The 10,791-nt window shown below is 43.6% G+C and overlaps 1 protein-coding gene across 1 annotated transcript in view; it reads right to left on the bottom strand.

Annotated features, from left to right (window-relative positions):
• EFR3A (EFR3 homolog A) overlaps positions 1-2,815 on the bottom strand; it is a 194,655-nt gene extending 191,840 nt beyond the window's left edge. The window contains 1 exon segment of the mRNA XM_073632263.1: positions 2,714-2,815. The gene's annotated coding sequence lies outside the window, so the exon portion shown is untranslated.
• Between the last annotated feature and the right edge of the window lie 7,976 nt (positions 2,816-10,791).

Genomic DNA, 10,791 nt, shown 5'->3' with positions numbered 1-10,791 from the left:
TTGCAATATTTTGTGTCACACGGTATTTGCGCAGCGGTCTTTCAAACACAATTTAAAAAAAAAAATACAATAATGAATTAAAAAAAAACTAAGCAGTAAAGTTAGCCCATTTTTTTTCGTCCAAAAGTTTTGATTACCTGTTTTTGTGTATTTAATATTTAAGATAGTTTTTTTTTTTTTCTAAATTATACATACGAGTGAACTGATTGGAGGTTTGTTTTGTTTAATGTTTAAATGTAAAAAATGTTTTGTATCACTTATTACTTAAAGTGGAGTTCCATCCACTTTTACAACTCTTCAGCATCCCTCACTAAACTCTGCACTGCAAACAAATTGGATATTTAAAAAAAAATTTTCTCAGCACCTACTGTATATTTGCTGTATTCATTTTTCACTTCCTCCTCCCTAGCTGTGGCTCATCGCATCATTTCCTGTTTGCAATGCCTTCTGGGAAGGGGCGGCAACTTCCTCTGACACTGCCTTTGCTATGGAAACCTGACCTGAAACCTATTACACTGCTTGTGCTGCACAGAGCATGTGCGAGATCTGCACTATTGAGATCCAGGAAGAAATACAGTCTGGCTTCAGATGCCCACACTTAAGATGGCCACGGCCTGCTGTAAGTTTATAAAATAACAAACTACTGCTATAAACTAACAAAACAGACTTTCGTTTACGGACTAACTTTACTAGAAGCTTGTGTATTATGTGGGTAATTTTATTTAAAAAGTATAATTTTGGCCGGAACACCACTTTAAGGCTGCTTTCACACTGGAGCGGGCATGCGTTGATGGTAAAACGCTGCTAGTTTTAGCGGTGCTTTACCGTCATTTTAGCGGCGCTATTCAGCTGCTAGCAGGGCGCTTATAAACCAGCTAGCAGCCAAGGAAGGGGTTAAATGCGCCCCTGCCAAAACGCTTTGCAGGCGCTTTGGCAGCGGTGCGCATTCATTTCAATGGGCAGGAGTGGTGGAGCAGCGGTATACACCGCTCCAAAGATGCCATTTGCAGGACTTTTTTTTACATCCTGCCAGCGCATCGCCTCAGTGTGACAGCACTCCGGATATCACACCGAGACTGCAGGGGAGGCGTTTTACAGGCACTTTACAGGCGCTCTTTTTAGCCCAAAAGCGCCTGAAAAACGCCCCAGTGTGAAAGGGGTCTAACTGTTAGATTTTATGAGATGAAGGGGAAAAAAAAAAAAAAAAAAAAATCGGCATCACATATCGGCCATCGGCCACCGCGATTTCTAAATATCGGCATCGGCCAGAGAAAAACCCATATCGGTCGACCTCTACTCCTGACCCCCGCACCCTGTGCATGACCCACTCCTGACCCCCGCGCATGACCCACTCCTGACCCCTGCACTCTGCGCATGACCCCCTCCTGACCCCCGCACATAACCCACTCCTGACCCCCGCACTCTGCACATGACCCACTCCTGACCCCTGCACATGACCCACTCCTGACCCCCGCACATGACCCACTCCTGACCCCCGCACCCCGCACATGACCCACTCCTGACCCCCGCACATGACCCACTCCTGACCCCCGCACATGACCCACTCCTGACCCCCGCACATGACCCACTCCTGACCCCCGCACCCCGCACATGACCCACTCCTGACCCCCGCACCCCGCACATGACCCACTCCTGACCCCCGCACCCCGCACATGACCCACTCCTGACCCCCGCACATGACCCACTCCTGACCCCCGCACCCCGCACATGACCCACTCCTGACCCCCGCACCCTGTGCATAACCCACGCATATAACCCACTCCTGACCCCCGCAGTCTGCGCATGGCCCACTCCTGACTCTCCAGACCCCCTGCACCCTGTGCATGACCCACTCCTGACCCCCACACCCTGTGCATGACCCACTCCTGACCCTCCAGACCCCCTGCACCCTGTGCATGACCCACTCCTGACCCTCCAGACCCCCTGCATGACCCACTCCTGACCCCCACACCCTGTGCATGACCCACTCCTGACCCTCCAGACCCCCTGCACCCTGTGCATGACCCACTCCTGACCCTCCAGACCCCCTGCATGACCCACTCCTGACCCCCACACCCTGTGCATGACCCACTCCTGACCCTCCAGACCCCCTGCATGACCCACTCCTGACCCCCACACCCTCTGCATGACCAACTCCTGACCCTCCAGACCCCCTGCATGACCCACTCCTGACCCTCCAGACCCCCTGCACCCTGTGCATGACCCCCGCACCCTGTGCATGACCCCCGCACACGACCCATTGCTGACCCTCCAGACCCCTGCACATGACAAACGCCTGACCCCCGCACGTTTTACATGATCCACTCTTGACCCCCGAGCTTTTTACATGACATACTCCTGACCCCTGCACTGTGTACAGAATGACATAGTATGTATGTATGTATATATATATATATATATATATATATATATAAATGATAACAGACAACACAAGAGGAAGGGGTATTAAAACTAGGGCAGGTGTGGAGTGCAACCAATCAGCTTCTATCTTTAGCTTTTTCAGTTAAACCTTGAAAACGAAAGCTAGAACCTGATTGGTTGCCATGTACAGCCGCTCCATACATTGATAGACCCCCCTTCTATGTATGAGGGTCTCTCCTCCTGCGATGTCGGAGATCAGCCTCAGTCTGTCTAATACATAAAGGAGAACATGTATCACCTATAGACCTCACACCGGGTCCTTTCCACCTACCTGCCCGCTCCTCGCCCTGCCAGGATATTCCAGGATCTCCCTGCTGCTCACTTCCCTGCTCCGCCCCGCCCACTCACAGACTGACACGGAGACCGGCCAATGACAGCGCGCCTTTCACAGAGTAGATAATTGGGTACGGGCCGCACGAGAGCCCTGATTGGCCGCGGCTGTTGTTGTTGTTACTTTGCAGAGTGTGTTGGCATGTGACACAGACAGAGCGCTGGAGAGCGAGTTCACAGAGGACACTATAGGGTCCGGGGCTTCCGTGATGGCGGCCATGTTCCTGAAGGCCAGCTCTACATAATTCTAATTGTTGGGGCTTCGCCAATATGGCCGAATATTGGAGACAATCTGAGAAGGGGAGTTGTTGCAGTTTGAGGCAGTTGGGACGTGCCCTGATTTCTCAGGCTTTAATCAGAGGAAATGATTAGCTCCTAATTGTCCCTAATTTAGAGGGACTGTCCCTTGTAAAGAATCAAATGTCTTTGTCAGCTGCCCCTTTGTTTGTTTGGGACGTGGTTCCCAAACAAAACTGACGTCCCTTTTTTCCCCACAAATAGAGCTTTCTTTTGGTGGTATTTGATCACCTCTGTGGTTTTTATTTTTGGCGCTATAAACAAAAAAAGAGCGACAATTTTGAAAAAAAAACACATTATTTTTTACTTTTTGCTATAATAAATATCCCCAAAAACTATATAGAAAAAACCTTTTTTTTTCCTCAGTTTAGGCCGATATGTATTCTACATATATTTGGTTAAAAAAAAATCGCAATAAGCGTTTATTGATTGGTTTGCGCAAAAGTTAGCATCTACAAAATAGGGGATAGTTTTATGGCAATTTTATTAATATTTTTTTTTTTTACTAGTAATGGCGGCGATCAGCGATTTTTATTATGACTGCGATATTATGGCGGACACATCAGACACTTTTGACACTAATTTGGGACCATTTACATTTATACAGCAATCAGTGCTATAAAAATGCACTGATTACTGTGTAAATGACACTGGCAGGGAAGGGGTAAAACACTAGGGGGCGATCAAGGGGTTAAGTGTGTCCTAGGGAGTGATTCTAACTGTGGGGGGGAGGGGCTACCACTGACATGACAGTGATCACTGCTCCCGATTACAGGGAGCTGTGATCAGTGTCCTGTCACTAGGCAGAACGGGGAAATGCTTGTTTACATCAGCATTGCACCGTTCTTCCTCTCCGTGAGACGATCACGGGATTCCCGGCGGACTTCGGTCACACTCACCGAGCTCGCGGCGGGCGCCCACAATGCCGCGTCTGAAAGGAGACGTACCCGTACGTTTATATGCTCAGTGCCATTCTCGTGACCCGGTCCTTAAGTGGTTAAAATTGAAATGCAGCCCCACTCCTGACATTTCCAATGGGGCCCCAACCTTCCAGTACAGCAGAGCTGGTTGTGCCCCGTATTGGCGGCTCTGCTCATAGTACAATGATGCAGAAAACTTGACCTCATTGGGAAGATTTCTGTTCACTTCCTGTACTGTAGACACAACAGGAAGTGAGAGGAGATCTTTCTCTCTTCCTGGATTGAGATGCCAGCTCACCGATGACACAATTGTGTCAATCCCAGCGCTTGTGCAGCAGTCTTTATCTTTTGTCCTTATGTCCTGGGGAAAGTCCCCTTTGTGGGATTGGATTTGCCCCCAGGAGTGGAGCACCATAGGGCATTGCAGTGCGCAGTCTCCAACATAAGGCTCACCAAAAAGCACCAATCAAAAAATGTTTTTCCAGCTTGCGCCAGTGTGACTATCCATGTTCCACGCTGTTCCAATCACACTATTTTGGATTGGCGCTTGACCAGTGTGCCTTGTGTTGGGTTGTCTCATTGCCTTTCACGCTGCCCACGGTAGAGTATTTTGTATTTATACTTTCATTGTCTGCCCCTTGTTCCAAATGTCTGTGACCAATTGTTCCAGGGCATGTTAAAAATAGAGGTGTGACTTGTGGCTACAAATGAGTGTGATTTTGTGGACGTGGGTGTTAGTACTTGTGTTTATGTGCTTGAATAACATGTTGGTTTTTACTTAATCTATACCAAAATAGTTATGCAGAGCGCAGGCGCCACCTACGGTTCCCTTTCTGGTGTAGCTTTAGCTGTTTGTATTAGTTACATATTGTAATTTCTTAGAATGTGTTAATAAAGTTGTTAGGAACCAGTGTATTCTGGGAGACTTCTCTAGAGGAAGTGACTCAGCCACCATTTTAAGAATCTTCAGCAGGGCATCTTTTCCAATCTCTCGCCATCATCTCTTAGCGAGCTTAACCACGTGACCACTGGACACTTAAAGTGGTGTTCCGGCCGAAATTATACTTTTTAAATAAAAATACCCCTATAATACACAAGCTTAATGTATTCTAATAAAGTTAGTCCGTAAACGAAAGTCTGTTTTGTTAGTTTATAGCAGTAGTTTGTTATTTTATAAACTTACAGCAGGCCGTGGCCATCTTAAGTGTGGGCATCTGAAGCCAGACTGTATTCCTGGATCTCATCCTTGCAGATCTTGCACATGCTCAGTGCAGCACAAGCAGTGTAATAGGTTTCAGGTCAGGTTTCCATAGCAACGGCAGTTTCAGAGGAAGTTGCCGCCCCTTCCCAGAAGGCATTGCAAACAGGAAATGATGCGATGGGTCGCGGCCAGGGAGGAGGAAGCGAAAAATGAATACAGCAGATATACAGTAGGTGCTGAGAAAATTTTTTAAAAAATATCCAATTTGTTTACAGTGCACAGTTTAGTGAGAGATGCTGAAGAGTTGTAAAAGTGGGTGGAACTCCGCTTTAAACCCCCTTCCTAACCAGACCAATTTTCAGCTTTCGGTGCTCTCACACTTTGAATGACAATTACTCAGTCATGCAACACTGTACCCATTTGAAATGTTTGTCCCTTTTTTCACACAAATAGAGCTTTCTTTTGGTGGTATTTAATCACCGCTGGATTTTTGATTTTTTGCACTATAAATCAAAAAAGACTGAAAATTCGGTGTAAAAAAAAAAAAAAAAATCTTTGTTTCTGTTAAATTTATTGCAGAGTATTGGCGAGTATTGGCGAGTATTGGCGAGTATTGACAGAGTATTGCATAGTATTGGCAGAGTGTTGCAGAGTATTGCACAGTATTGCAGAGTATTGCATAGTATGGCAGAGTACTGGCAGAGTATGGGCACTGAGCAGCGCTGTGGGCTGGATATGTAGTGCCCACAGTGCTGCAAGCGATCTCTTCCTCTCTCCTCTCACACTGTACCGATCGGTACAGAGAGGGGAGGGAGGAACCGGCATCATGAAATTTGACGGAGCGATCACGTCAGCGGCCATTTACCGTGATCCGTGATGTGTCGGCTCCCCCGGACCCGGAGGTCACGGATGTTCCCGGGTGCGCGTGGGAGCGCGATTCTGTGAGGACGCCCACCCAGAATAAGCCGACCGCGCTGTAGCCGTCTTTCGGCTATGGCCCGGTCAGCATGTGGTTAAAAAGTACGTTTTTGTTATCCCATTCTGTGTTATACAGCATTGGTTCTTTATTATATGCAATATTGTACTGATTGATGTTTATTTTATCAATTTGTAGTTTCACCTGGCTCGTTCTTATAAATAAATAAGATTATAAATCTTATAAATTTAAGGTTAAAGAAATATGGTATCTTAAGTTTATGGAGCAGGAAGGTTTAGCTCTCTGTCCTACAGACAGAACAGTGGGTGCCCCCAGATTTCATTTTGAAAATCTGGTAACTTTAGTGTTAAAATCCAGTTCAGTTTCACGCCGATTACCCTACCGCTGCCTCGTCCACTGGTTATACGCACATACAATTTTGATCTCATTGACTGTTTGGCCCAATCATTTTTATTGATCAGATGGTAAAATCAACTGATCTATACAACACCAGTATTCAAATTGCCTGCAACAATCCCAATGTTGTGAATGACAAAATGTCAATCAAAGATCATTAACTGTCACTGAAAATGGCAGTTTTTCACTCTGCTTAATTGGTTTCTTCAACTAGAAAAGACAAAAATAGCAGTGATCGAAATGAGCTTTGCATCAATTCTGTTACGCTAAAACAATCCTATCCAGTCCTTTCCTTCCCATGGTCTTTCAATATCATGCGGCCCCAGGCACATATAAATGATGATGCCCTTTAATAAAGCCACTCCCCCCAACTATTTTAGTATTATTTTAGTAGTAGTAAAAGCCACTGCTAAAAATGTGTAATCAAAAAACCTTATCAAAGGTGCCACGCTATCACATCCCTTTAACAACCATTATTGTATCATCCACCAATCATGTAAATCAACTCGATACTAGACGTGTGCGATTAGTTTCGTTAAGAATCAAAATTTCGATAGAATTTGTGTTATTCGGAGATTCGGATGTATATGAATCTCCAAATCACAATAGTAACGATTCCAATGAATCCGAAATAAATTATAACGAAAACAACAAATTAGTTCATATTAATTTGTTTATTCGGATGATGTGATGTGATAGTTTTGGGCCTTTTGTTAATGTTTAAACATTCGAAATACCATAACGACATAACGAATGATCCAAATTGAGTCCATTCACTTTTATTCTAGTGAGTGTAGCATTAATATTCTAATTATATTCTAAAACTATATATAGATAGATAGATAAATAGATAGATAGATAGATAGATAGATAGATCTCTCTCTCTATATATATAGAGATATCTCTCTCTCTCTCTCTATATATATATATATATAGAGAGAGAGATATATATATATCTCTCTCTCTCTCTCTCTAGAGAGATATCTCTATATATAGAGAGAGATAGAGAAATAATTTTTTTTTTAAATTTATTTATTTTATGTATTTTTAATTTTTTTTTGTCACATCACGTATTTTTATTGCTTGGACCCTTATAAAAATACTATTTACTTCATTGGTTCCAGCCTGACTCACACCTTATGTGAACTACCTTTCACTTCATTTGACATGAGCTTTTTTTTTCACTTCCTTTTTGCCTTTCACTTTTCCAGGATTTTTTTTCTCCCCTTAACCCTGCTATGTCTCCCAACCCTGGTCTTGCTCCCTGCCATCAGCTCCCGTTTGGAACCTACTGTGTGAAGTTCTTTCCACATTGATGAGACCCTTGATCTACTTATCCAATTGAGGGCGCCTATTGTACATCTATATTTTTGTGTTTCTACTGGTATATAAGTATGTTTTTTTGTTTTTTTTTGTGCATATTAGGGTACTTACCCCGTCTCCTTTTTTTGGCGGCCTGATATACAGTGGGGACGGAAAGTATTTGGACCCCCTTAAATTTTTCACTCTTTGTTATATTGCAGCCATTTGCTAAAATCATTTAAGTTCTTTTTTTTTTCCTCATTAATGTACACACAGCACCCCATATTGACAGAAAAACACAGAATTGTTAACATTTTTGCAGATTTATTAAAAAGAAAAACTGAAATATCACATGGTCCTAAGTATTCAGACCGTTTGCCGTGACACTCATATATTTAACGCTGTCCATTTCTTCTGATCATCTTTGAGATGGTTCTACACCTTCATTTGAGTCCAGCTGTGTTTGATTATACTGATTGGACTTGATTAGGAAAGCCACACACCTGTCTAAAAAAGGCCTTACAGCTCACAGTGCATGTCAGAGCAAATGAGAATCATGAGGTCAAAGGAACTGCCTGAAGAGCTCAGGGACAGAATTGTGGCAAGGCACAGATCTGGCCAAGGTTACAAAAAAATTCTGCTGCACTAAGAGCACAGTGGCCTCCATAATCCTTAAATGGAAGACGTTTGGGACGACCAGAACCCTTCCTAGAGCTGGCCGTCCGACCAAACTGAGCTATCAGGGGAGAAGAGCCTTGGTGAGGGAGGTAAAGAAGAACCCAAAGATCACTGTGGCTGAGCTCCATAGATGCAGTCGGGAGATGGGAGAAAGTTGTAGAAAGTCAACCATCACTGCAGCCCTCCACCAGTCGGGGCTTTATGGCAGAGTGGCCCGACAGAAGCCTCTCCTCAGTGCAAGACACATGACAGCCTGCATGGAGTTTGCTAAAAAACACCTGACGGACTCCAAGATGTTGAGAAATAAGATTCTCTGGTCTGATGAGACCAAGATAGAACTTTTTGGCCTTAATTCTAAGCGGTACGTGTGGAGAAAACCAGGCACTGCTCATCACCTGTCCAATACAGTCCCAACAGTAAAGCATGGTGGTGGCAGCATCATGTTGTGGGGGTGTTTTTCAGCTGCAGGGACAGGACGACTGGTTGCAATCGAGGGAAAGATGAATGCGGCCAAGTACAGGGATATCCTGGATGAAAACCTTCTCCAGAGTGCTCAGGACCTCAGACTGGGCCGAAGGTTTACCTTCCAACAAGACAATGACCCTAAGCACACAGCTAAAATAATGAAGGAGTGGCTTCACAACAACTCCGTGACTGTTCTTGAATGGCCCAGCCAGAGCCCTGACTTAAACCCAATTGAACATCTCTGGAGAGACCTAAAAATGGCTGTCCAACAACGTTTACCATCCAACCTGACAGAACTGGAGAGGATCTGCAAGGAGGAATGGCAGAGGATCCCCAAATCCAGGTGTGAAAAACTTGTTGCATCTTTCCCAAAAAGACTCATGGCTGTATTAGATCAAAAGGGGCTTCTACTAAATACTGAGCAAAGGGTCTGAATACTTAGGATCATGTGATATTTCAGTTTTTCTTTTTTAATAAATCTGCAAAAATGTCAACAATTCTGTGTTTTTCTGTCAATATGGGGTGCTGTGTGTACATTAATGAGGAAAAAAAAATGAGCTTAAATGATTTTAGGAAATGGCTGCAATATAACAAAAAGTGAAAAATTTAAGAGGGTCTGAATACTTTCCGTCCCCACTGTATATTTTCACCATTTTTTTTTACTTTCTTATAAATTATGAGTTTTTTTGATATTGAATCTACTAATGTGGTTTTTTGAATTTCTTATATATGCCCCCCTGACCGGAAATGGGGTCATCTTAATTACTTCCGGTTTCGGACACTCCCAGTGGGGGTCATTCTTTGTCCATAAATAGAGCGGTGGGGAGAGAGGGTTCCACACCCCAGAAGACGACTTTTTTAGTTGAAACATGTCGGGTGGATCCCTCACAACTACCGCTATACGATTTACATGCCTGTTTGATCTGCACAAAATGTGAGTTTGTTTTTTATTGCTATTTTTAATAAATCCAAGTTAATACGTTATTACACTATGTGAGTGTCTTCATCTCTCACATGGTACATGAATCTTCCGCTTGGCTTGGTGGTGTGATTATTTTCGAGGAAATCGTGCTGATTGCTTCCCCCCCTTCCCTCTGTTGGTGTGGTGATGACATCTATCCAGACAATACATCTAGACCAGTTGGTCACCAAGCCTTCTTGACCTGTTCTAGCATACGCTATTTCAGGCCACTACTTCTGGTAAGCCTCCATATCTTCTGGTGATGGTCCTGGCACCGTTTTTAAATTTCTGTGCACCTTTGGTCGTTTATGGTCCATTCATCTACCAGGCTACCGGGTCCAATTGATCTTCCTGCATATACAAGAAGAACACCTGTATACCATTTACACACTGCTATCACGGACTTTTTCTTTTTGGTGTTATGGACTCTATATTTGATTTTGCCTTCGATGCTTAAATCATCTATATACACATATGTGTTATTCTTTCACTAGTCACTGTCACAAATGCTCACATGAGATGTTTTTGATTTGAATAATTTATGTTTACTTTGTTCATATTGTATTCACTTAATAGCGCCACACTGTGCATTTTTTTTTTTTATAAATTATGTTTGGCTGTTGACATGGTCTTCCCATAGGTAAACATAAATCAAATCCTGGCTGTCTCCTGAGGAAGTGGACGCTGGTCCACGAAATGCATAGAAACTACAGCTTTCCAAATACAGCTTTAAGAATACACCAGTATAAGTGCTCTTGTATCTTGTTCATACACCACTACCAGGAATATACAGTATGTATATTGTGATATGTTTTTATTATGACATATACAATGTCAAATCTGTTTGATTTTAAATATAGGA

This window comes from Aquarana catesbeiana, linkage group LG05 (assembly GCF_042186555.1).
Source record: "Aquarana catesbeiana isolate 2022-GZ linkage group LG05, ASM4218655v1, whole genome shotgun sequence".
Classification (NCBI taxonomy): domain Eukaryota; kingdom Metazoa; phylum Chordata; class Amphibia; order Anura; family Ranidae; genus Aquarana; species Aquarana catesbeiana.
The sequence above is the reverse complement of the archived record's forward strand: the minus strand, read 5'-3'. Positions and strand labels throughout refer to the sequence as shown.